The sequence below is a fragment of the Megachile rotundata genome, chromosome 1 (genome assembly GCF_050947335.1).
Source record: "Megachile rotundata isolate GNS110a chromosome 1, iyMegRotu1, whole genome shotgun sequence".
Classification (NCBI taxonomy): Eukaryota; Metazoa; Arthropoda; class Insecta; order Hymenoptera; family Megachilidae; genus Megachile; species Megachile rotundata.
In genome coordinates this window covers 24,130,663-24,140,876 of record NC_134983.1, presented here as the reverse complement: position 1 = coordinate 24,140,876, position 10,214 = coordinate 24,130,663, and the positions used below count along the sequence as shown (strand labels likewise).

The 10,214-nt window shown below is 41.3% G+C and overlaps 1 protein-coding gene across 7 annotated transcripts in view; it reads left to right on the top strand.

Annotated features, from left to right (window-relative positions):
* LOC100875666 (uncharacterized) overlaps positions 1–10,214 on the top strand; it is a 90,311-nt gene that overhangs the window by 62,980 nt on the left and 17,117 nt on the right. For all 7 annotated transcript variants that reach the window (XM_076538703.1, XM_076538688.1, XM_076538691.1 and 4 more), the window contains 2 exons: positions 5,228–5,320; positions 5,658–5,701. The gene's annotated coding sequence lies outside the window, so the exon portion shown is untranslated. The remainder of the gene's footprint in view (positions 1–5,227; positions 5,321–5,657; positions 5,702–10,214) is intronic.

Below are 10,214 nucleotides of genomic sequence, written 5' to 3'. Positions count from 1 at the left end.
GAGGCTGCGCTTCGAGTGCACGTAATTTCATGGCGGCCATGGTGTTTACCGTGGGTCGATGGTGGTGAAAGCCAACATCGAGTGCTGGTCGACCGAGGGGATCATATTATTTTAGTTGAATTATTTATAGAACGTTGCTCGCGTTTCTCGAAAAAGACGAGGGTTTTACCTGAAGAAAAACATAGGGTGTCTTCTGAAACAAAAATGGTTCGCGAGAGAAAAAATGGAAATGGAGTAAAGTGTCTTATTAACTTTTAATACTTAGCATTTGATAATATATTTACGCTTTCGATTTCTGGAAATTATGATTTGAAACTTGATGACGTCGAAATAAGTGTGAACCAACACATATGTTTATAAAATTGTCAGCGAATGAATGTGGTAGAAATTTAATGTTACACAAAGGCAATTATTTGAATACCTTCCACGTAACGGGTTATAAAAGAAAAGCTCAATATTCGCTCGAGAACGAGGAGGGAATTCGCGAAAATTTTGCCGATTCAGAAGCCGGAGCTTTCAGAGGGACAAAACGACCGTAAAAAGTTTTCCTTAAACAATCGCTTCTGGAAGGATTCCTCTTTCGTGGGATAAACGTTTATCCGATCAATGGCCGAGTTTCGAGGAAGGCGAGTTGGTATTTTCGCGTGCTGCTTTCAGGGCGGATCGCGATAGCGAGGAATTCACCGATAAACTCGAACAAAAGGGGGTGGGGGACGATAGCGAAGTCTTGGCATCTGGATACATCGCGAGGCGTGGTTCCGAACAAATTTTCTATCTATAGCATCGCCTACGTACCTAATGCCATTTGAATAACCTCGTTCATCTTTGTTCCTCGAGTTTAAAACTGTGTCATTGATTGGAAATTGGTCAACAGAAAAGTATATGTGATAAAATACGTGTAAAAATAATTTATTATTACTATAGCTCAATTTGATGCAGACTATGTCTACTATAATTACATTCAGTACAATCTATGTCTATTATAACTGCACTTTACGCCTCCAATAATTAACTACAGTTACATCGATCCTCCATCTCGGATTTCCACAGCAAAATTCCGTATGCAAACCTCGACGTCTACCCTAATGCACCAATTCCAAGTCCACTCGTTCATTTTTCCGATCGTTTATATTCCGCATCCGAGCGGCCCGTAACCTAACCATCCTCGCAATATGAAGCTGCAGATGGAACAAAGTATGAAAGTGGGATATTCCATTTGGCCATAGCCAGGAAAGTGGGTGGCGATGAACGAAGACGAAGAGAAGGTGGACGGTCCGAGAGGGTTCGAGGATGTGATGGTGGTGAGATTCTATGGGTAACTGTATACGTGAATATACAGCGAGCCGGTATCGAGTCAAGGATGGCTAGACCGTTTCGCGTTCCTGGGGTTGCGTCGTCATGGGAACCGTCCTCTCTCATCGCCCAAAGTCTCTCTCAAGATTCTCCTTCTCTCTCCCGTTCGAAACACTGGCCCATCGACCTTTGTCTTCTTTTTCTGTTCCTTTTCGAACGATGCCCCTCTTCGGGGCTTGTTTTTGCGATACCGTTTTGCATTCTATCCTCGTATAGATAAAACGAAGAGACTCCCTGGAACCAGAAGAAACCGATTGCAGCTGCGACTGATAAGGCTGATGAGAAAAGACTTGTCTCGATGGCTGGGTTTATAATGTGATATTTTGTATTTGAAGGTTGGGGAGCCCCTGTTAGATATTCAGCATTAGGTGGAAAGGATGGCTTAATTTATTGTGGATTTATTTATGCGTCAGAATTGAGATTTGTAGATTTGGGGATTTCAGGATGTGACAATTTAAAGAATTTGTAAATTTGTAAACATTAAATTTGTGAACTAGTGAACTAAAAAATGACAAATGTGGAGAATTGAAAACTTTTGAAATTTTCCAAGTGTCAAAAACTGAAATTTTAGAAGATGGTAAAGAATGGTTTGAAATTGTAAATCGCGGGAACGCTAGGTCGACTCTGTCAGTGAGAGCGCACGTCACTGCCATATTGGAAGCGAGCGTCGAAAGCGGAGTCTACGATTGGTCGCGCGCCCATAGCATCTGCCCGTGGAAACGAGAGGGCGTCCCGGTGCTGGCAGCGTTCTACGCGAAAGGCGTCTCGACGCCCTACTAAAACCGGCACGCGTCGCCTAGCCACGGCTATAGGACTCGACCGACCCCTTTTACCGCCCACCCCTTTGTCCCACGACTTCATCCAGACGATTCAACCCCTCGTTGTTTTTCCTCAGGGTATATTTCAATTTCCTCTGTCATGATTGATCAAGATTTCTGGTAGATTGGTACAAAAGCTTTGTTGTACTTGTTTCATGCCTTCATTTTATTTAGAGAGTAGTTAATCTGTTTTTATTTAGAACATTACTACGCTTTAAATAAGTTAAGTGTTCACACGAGAAATCTAAGGTGACAGGGGGGTAAAGAGGAGACATTATCCACAGATAATATACGCAATGTATCCATAGAAGGGTTGATTCGTATAAAATCACTGCAGCAGGAAAAAGAGGGGGGCTCCAACATGGAGATAGCTGAAATAGAATTATCGTGTGTAGCGTCCGGAAATGGGGTTGAAAAGTCATTCAACGACAGAACGGGAACGTATTTTGCGCATGAATTGTCATTCCGCGCATACTGGATCGAGTGATTTCCGGTCGAATGATTCGAAGATGGAGGTCGAGAAGTTTTCTCGTTCGATATTATACCGTTTCGAATAAACAGAAGCTGGGCGGTCTTAACGTTGCCCCTCTGAAAGCCTGTGTTCCACCGTGGGGTGTAATTTCGCGAAAACTTTCTTTTCTCATGATTCGACTTTCGTAATCTCCCGAAAGGGTTGCTTGCCGCAATGAATGCAACCCTTTTTTCGCTGGGGTTTAATATCGTTTCACCCGGTCCGAATTAAGACTGCCAGCGGCTCCTCAGGGATCAGATTTTTTTTCATTATCTCGGCCACGTTAAATCTTTCTTTTTTCGGGGGGTGGAATCCTTGCGCGATAAATGGCGCACGGCTGGGGATTGTCATTAAATTAATTCTTTTTGCAGCAATGTTCTACTCTAGATATAAGAAAATGAAAGTAAAAAGATGTGAGTAATTCAAGAATTAATTTTTAGAAATTTAAATTTATATGAAATGATTATCTGGATATAAAAATGTAAAATTGGAAAGTAAACAAATGATTTCTGTTTGAAAAATGGCGCGGTTAAAAATGGTGCCTCTGAAAAATCTGTGAAAAATCCATCTCCGCGTGAACCACTCCTGTGGGATAACGAGGCGATAAATATCGACCCATTACAGCAATAAGGGGTGTTATCGAAAACGTGCGTTAAAGTTACTTCCAGGGTAATAAATTTCACCGTACACCAGGGGTCAAGGTTGAGCGTTGTGTGTTTTTAGCGGTCGTTTGATAAGTTTCAACTATCGCTGTTCGATGAGAGAAAACGTATCCAGATAAATTTCCCTTTCGTTTACAGTCGACAGTCGTAAATTTTTTCAAACGTTCCGCTTACGAAAACAGGCAGTTATCGAGATTATCAGGTTAGCAGTATTAATCTAGAAGTTAAAAATTGTTGCAGTATATTTTCACGCATGATTATTATTTAATATTTATACATGAATGTTTCTGCAAATCTCATGATGCACCGTTAGATAAAACGCACCCTTAAACCAGGAACAAAAATCGTAGAACTCCGAATTTATCGTTTCTACCTCGACGAACTCTGTCAACCCTTTGTCACTCGTGAAAATTTGCATGCGTTCACCCTTCCAAAATAATGACGAATAATCGCGGAGCTTTTAATTTGATTACACGGATGAGATGCAGGTTCACGAGCCGTTGACTGGCTACATAAATGACAAATGGTCAGCTTCCGCGAAGTGTTTCATAGAAACGGTATAACAGACCCACCCCTTGCCACGGGGTAGCGAAAGCTTTCTCGTGTCCGGCTGTTGTACCCCTCGACCAATCTCTTCTGTACACATCGATACTGGCCAACGTGTTTTTCGACAGTCCTCCCCTCTTTCCGACATTTCGCTTTTACTTTGCTTCTCCATGGTAATATCCCTCGTGGCACGTCCTGCCCACATTTTACCGAGGTTTATCCCTCCCCTTCTTCCATGCTTTTTCTTCGGCGTGTCAAGGAACGAAAAGGATACTGGTTATGCTTTTGTATTGGATAGGATTTGTGTATCTATGGGGTTGGTGAGATGTCAGAATCTTTCGAGGGGATGTTACACGATACTTTGCTGACGATTGTTGTGCAAATGATTTAAGCAAAATGATATTTATATATGATAATTTAGATGTTTCCAGATTTCTACATTTTAAAATTACAAAATTTTAAATTCGATTTATTAGTTGCAGTCAAAATAGAATTTTTATTATTTTTCCTCTTCACAGTCATGAAAAAGGACTGGCTTACAATTTATCCTTGACTCATAATTATTAGTTTATAAATTATTCTACATGTGGAACTCTGATATTGTTACTTAATGAGTACAGTATATCAATTCTAATAAATACATACTGTACGTCACTTCTTCATTACTCTCACGGCTGATCGCGAAAGAACGTAAATAAATGAAAGCGCAGTACGTAAAACATGGATTTTTCAAATTTAACTTGTTTAAGTATATCAGTTTCAGTAGTTTCGTTTCCTGTTGCTCGCACGTTGGATCAGTATATTTTCCTTCATCCCTTTCAACCGGTGTTCAACGCAGCGCCGTAAAGTCACCCCTAGAGATTTGACTCCGTAGACACCTTCGGTTTTCATGTGTTACCACGTTTCCCAACTTCTGCCTCGATTTCGATATTTACGCTCGCTTGGACGAATCGGAATTCATAGGCACGACCTCGATTCAATTTGCCCCGTGGAAGAGGAAATCTTGATCAAACAAATCTTTTCTTTCGGAAACTTTTCATGCGTTATCGATTCTCGAAAATTTTGCGCGAAGGAAGCGTGGAAAATATTTCTAAAAATCTTTCAAGTAAAATAGAGAAATATTCAGAAGAAATGAAAGAAGTCTATTAAAAGTACTCCGAATTAAACGACGTCCTACCACGAGCTTACAGAGTCCATTAATGGTCATACAAGACATGGAACTTTATACCTGGCGCGATATAAATCGCAAGAACCTACATAAACTTCTGGTGACCAAGAGTGTTATAAAATATGGTATCCACGAGTGGACGGTTTAAACCTTCTTTTTCTTGTTTCAGGCTGATGTTTTTCCTCGTGGACCAGTAAAAAAAAGGCCTCAAAGTGTACGGCGCCGTGGAGAAGACGTTTCACCCGTTCGAGCTGTGCAGCAGGTATGTTATTAATCATAAAATATTCTACAATTTTATATAATAATGTTTCATATTATACAATACAACTCTATAAAGAAGTTCCGTCGGATATAGCTTTCTAAATGTTAATTACTGGGATGACGGGTCAATTTGTCTGTTCTGATTAAGTAGATAAGTCGTAATCTAACCTAACGCTCAAGGGTCAGCAATTAACAATTACAGAATTGATATTCTGTTTTTTTTTAAATAATATTTTACAGACCAGTAGTCGAAATAAAAAATCGTATACGGAAATAGCGCAATAAAACGACATTTATGAGGTAGGATCATCGGTTGACTGTACCTGCTAATGTTTCAGGCTTTCCCGCGTGTTCCAGCCGGGAACACTGGCCGGTATACAAGGTGAGTTACATAAGCACCAATTTGCTATACAGTTTCAATGTTTTGTATCGGCAAGGGATATCTGGGCAATCTGTGCAAAATTTTTTACTTCTCTAATTTGTTACTCAAATTCTTGTATATGGTACATTATAATTAAATGCAGTATCTATATAATATTGTGTTATTGGATCGATTATAATCTAAGTAGAAACAGTTGCCTCTTGTTACATTGATAAATTTAATATTGGTATTCCCTTACTATTAGAGCTGCAGAGATTCGTGAAAATTTCACAATTTTTAACTTGGAAAATTTTCCAAATATCGAAAAACCACTGTCTATATGGTTAATCTGTACAGTAACGTCCGTAGCGTGAAGAGTCAAATGTCCATCTCGTTCGCTCAACTATGTTCTTATTTATGACATCGCTTCTGTCATCCGATGGAGTGTTTGGCTCTAGTAGGAGGAGCGAACTCTAGCAACCCAGGTCGTGAAAGTCTGAAACCTCTCAATATGTGTATCGAATTACTGCAACAGATTGCCCTAATACCCATCCCTACTCTTCACGGCTCAAGTACCAAGCTGGTTGACTTCAACAACCAGTATTAAGATAATTTTTATTACGACTCTAAATAAAGCCGTCTCTGAAAAGGTTAAATTTAACGACTGGAAAAAAATGTTTAACTGCCTTTACAAATCCATCGCGACTGGAACGTGTCCATTCACAGCGGCGTGTCACTTGGCAATCGACTACCTCATAAAATAAACAGTGCGTTCTGAACCATAAAAGTATTGAATCGACGAACGGTAACGAAAGCGTCGATACTAGTGGAAGATCATAAAGGATTTCGCTCGGTGTTAAGGAACTATCGGAATGAAACAGTGAACACAACGACGAATTAATACGTCGTCCTAGACCTCGAGACCCCGAACTAAAAAGCTAAGGGGATGAAGCATCGTTTTCTACGTACGTACTCGCCGTAAACAGAGGATTGTATACAACTTGCGTGGCACTAAAAGCCATAGCTACTAAACCGCTCGTACTACCTATAAATGGTCGGGTTGCTATAAAGTCCATTCATGATCGCGTCGCTTGTACAACAAACGTCAGGTGATTCGCGCCTCCCCCGCGATTTATCGCATTGCTCTTCCACCGACAGACTCGGCCTTCCTGTTACCTAAGAGTCTACGATGATCAAACACTCAGCTGATTCTTATCTTGCGAGAAAAAATTAGTGCACTCGTCTTCTTTTGTGCTACTGTCTACACATCTATACATACATATAGGACAGATATTCGATAGTGCTTAGAATAGTGTGCACATAAGTACGCGAGAAGATACAGTAGTTAATTAAAGTGAAACTGAAAATATCATTTTGGAGTATTACTACCACATTAATAACCTTATATCAAATCGAAAGTTTGAAATATGAAAACAGAACAATCTCATACATTGACAATGTGAATTTCTGCTATTGCAGCTCGAGTCGATATAACCGGAATAGTCGGAAAACGCATTTGCAAAACGTAAAACTAAACGAAAGCTATATGTAGTTGATTAATTTCCGATTTAAGATACCTTTCGAATTAGTAACGCCCGTCAGAAGAAAAGTCGAAGAAGTTCTGATAATTTCATGAATATGTATAATCGTGAAGCAGGATTAGTTCGTTTTCTTGTCCGGACGCTTGGATCCAACGTTTTTTGTCGATACTTCCTCGTAAAGTTCCACGCTTTATACATTTTCACGAAACGTTCGAGACATAGGACGATAAAAGTTTTCTTCTACGGGCACGGGCCGCTCCCTTCTCGATATTCGACGTCGATCGCGGCCGAGTCGAGTTACGACGAGAGATTCAACGCGCTTAAGAAACGGCGCACACCGCGAATACAGACAGGAAATTTATAGATTCTCCTCGAACGGCTTCCAGCAGCCACGTTATTACCCCAATAATAAACTCGTTAATGGATCAATTACATAACGGACAGCTATCCTCCGTTTATGTATCGGAGTCAAGTTCAGCCACCTTTTAAGCGTCCTCGTTTATGCGAGTTTCAAGTTCATCGTATCGAGAAAGACAGCGAGAAATAGAAATACACTAAACTGCTCTGCATTATCGTTTCACGACCTCGAACATGTATTGTGACGCAATTCGCTTTTGGACAAGGCGACTGTAATTGGATAAAGTGTTAGGAGCAACAATTTCCTTGTATGATCTACAAATTTTCCGAATGCATTAATGCACTGGTTAATGCATTAATCTTACAACGTGAATCTGATGTATCAATCGACTTTTTGCTGCACAAAATTTTGCTTGTCTTACTGTTCCGTTTAATCTACTGGGAGAAAGAAGTATGCATTAGTATCTGCATAAGCATGTTATGCATAGCACCTGTAATTTCAGATAAGAATTCTCAGTTACTCAATTTTGAGTGATTTGTTCGCTGACTCAGTGATCCAATTTTTCATTGGTTTTCAATGGCCCCAATAACTGAATCGTTATTTCTCGTTAAATTTCCCTGTCAGTATATCGCCGAGAATTCAGTGAAAAAGCGCCGTGTAGAAAATTGAAAACTGCAGGCAACTGCCGTGCTGCAAATTTCATCTCAAGCTCAACCGTCGGATGCAGACATTCTACGAGTGTGTTACGCAGTCAATTACCGACGAATTAATATCGAAATAAGTCTATTAAAATAAGAAACTAAATTAGATTTTTCGATATGTTCTTATTCAAACGACATAAAAAATTTAAGCACTGAAATTAGTTGGTTAGTGAGATGCATTAATTTGGTTGTTAGGAAGTATCGATTAAATTATTGACTCTAAAAAGACATCGCTATGTCTTAAGTCGTACATTTTTAAGCTTGAAATACAACAAATTCTCCAAAGTAGCAGTTTACGCGCGAATGAAACGATCTCCTTCCTCTAAATCGCCATTTTCTTCACAAAAGGCTATCACGCTCAGTTATCGCGACCCCACGGCTGAAGTACGAAACGCTGCGTTCAGGAATCCCTTCTGCGCGCCTAACGCCACAAAACACGTTGTGCCTTTATTCTCGAGCACCGTGTTTCTTCGTCTAACTTGAAGCGATTCGAACAACGGTGTTGTGTAACTCGTTAATAAAGTTTTCATAATGATTTCCTGGTTGATTAGCAAGCACGAGCAGGGTCCCACGCGTGGCGCGATCTAGTGGCGCGCGAGTCTGATGGACAGATGGAAGGCGTATGTGCCACCGGAGTTGTTGTCAGACCGTTTTACTTTACTGCCCCATAAAAGTACCGAGATTTAGACTGCAATACTGTCATGACGTATTGTCCGTAACTCGCGTACGCGAGATGCACGTACACGCATTGTTGGCTCGTGTGCGTCGACGCACGCACCGTGAAACTGTCCTGACCGTCACAAGACATCGTACATTACTCTTTTCACGTGTGACGTCACGCGTGAAGAATGACCGAGGACTCAATCGTCCGTTCGTTCATTCGCTTGTTGACCTGTCAATGAAATCGTATACACGTTACAAATACAAAATCTGCTCCCTCGATTGTTTCGACGATGTCGTAGTTTGGCGGCAACTTTGGATCGTTAACGATACGTGTTGGAATCATAAACGTGCAGACACATAGAAATAAGTATGTAGAGTTAGACATGTATAAGTAGACACGTGAAGGAAAAGGAATTAATGCACGATGCATCCCTGGGTTAGGTCCGAATTAGGCCGTTACCTTCAACAGTAATACTAACTGCATAATCCGGAAGAGCATCTTAGGGAAAAGAAACGAGTACGGCTTAGAAAACGATGTAGTTCGGATTCCTAAGAAGGAAAGCGTAAAATCTAAAGGGCGCTTAAATCGAACGCAGTCTATTAAGGCGATCAGTGGACTTAACCACGGATAAACCAATAATTTAATAACGATCAAGAGTAGTTCTTCGGCGAGATAATGAATACCATAAAAGACGTATCAGGAAAGAGTCGAGGCGTTTCTACATGAAATATTACGCCAGGCGTAGCAATGGAGGCCTGAAACGAGGATCGACGCCAGTACACTGGTAATTAGTGCACCAAAGGGGCGCCGATAAATTTTTTTCCTCGATATATCGCGGCGCTCCGAGGGTGAAAAAAGGAGAGGGAGTGCGAAGGAAAGAGAAGGCGACGAGACACGAGCGTTTACTCGATTTGCCGCGAGAGAGCATGGTGGAGAGAAAAAAAGAGCGCTATAGAGGGAGACGGAGCGAAGAAGCACCTGCTATCCATCCATTGGCCCGCAATCCGGGTCAGACGGAGCCTTTCGTTTTCCTTCGGTGCGTTCTATCGAGAGGCGAGAGGTTCGTCGGTCGAGAAGAAAAAAGAGAGTCCCGCGACGAGTGACGGAAAGTCCGTCAGACGATATTCAATCTCCGCGGAAAAGAGAAGAACTCCGACGGTGCACACACGCGTGCTCGCTCGCACGCTGGCTGATTCTCGCGACTCGGAGAAGGGAGAGAGCGAGATTAGAGCGTTTGCCGTCGAACGGGGACGAGGAAGGGTCGAGGGGG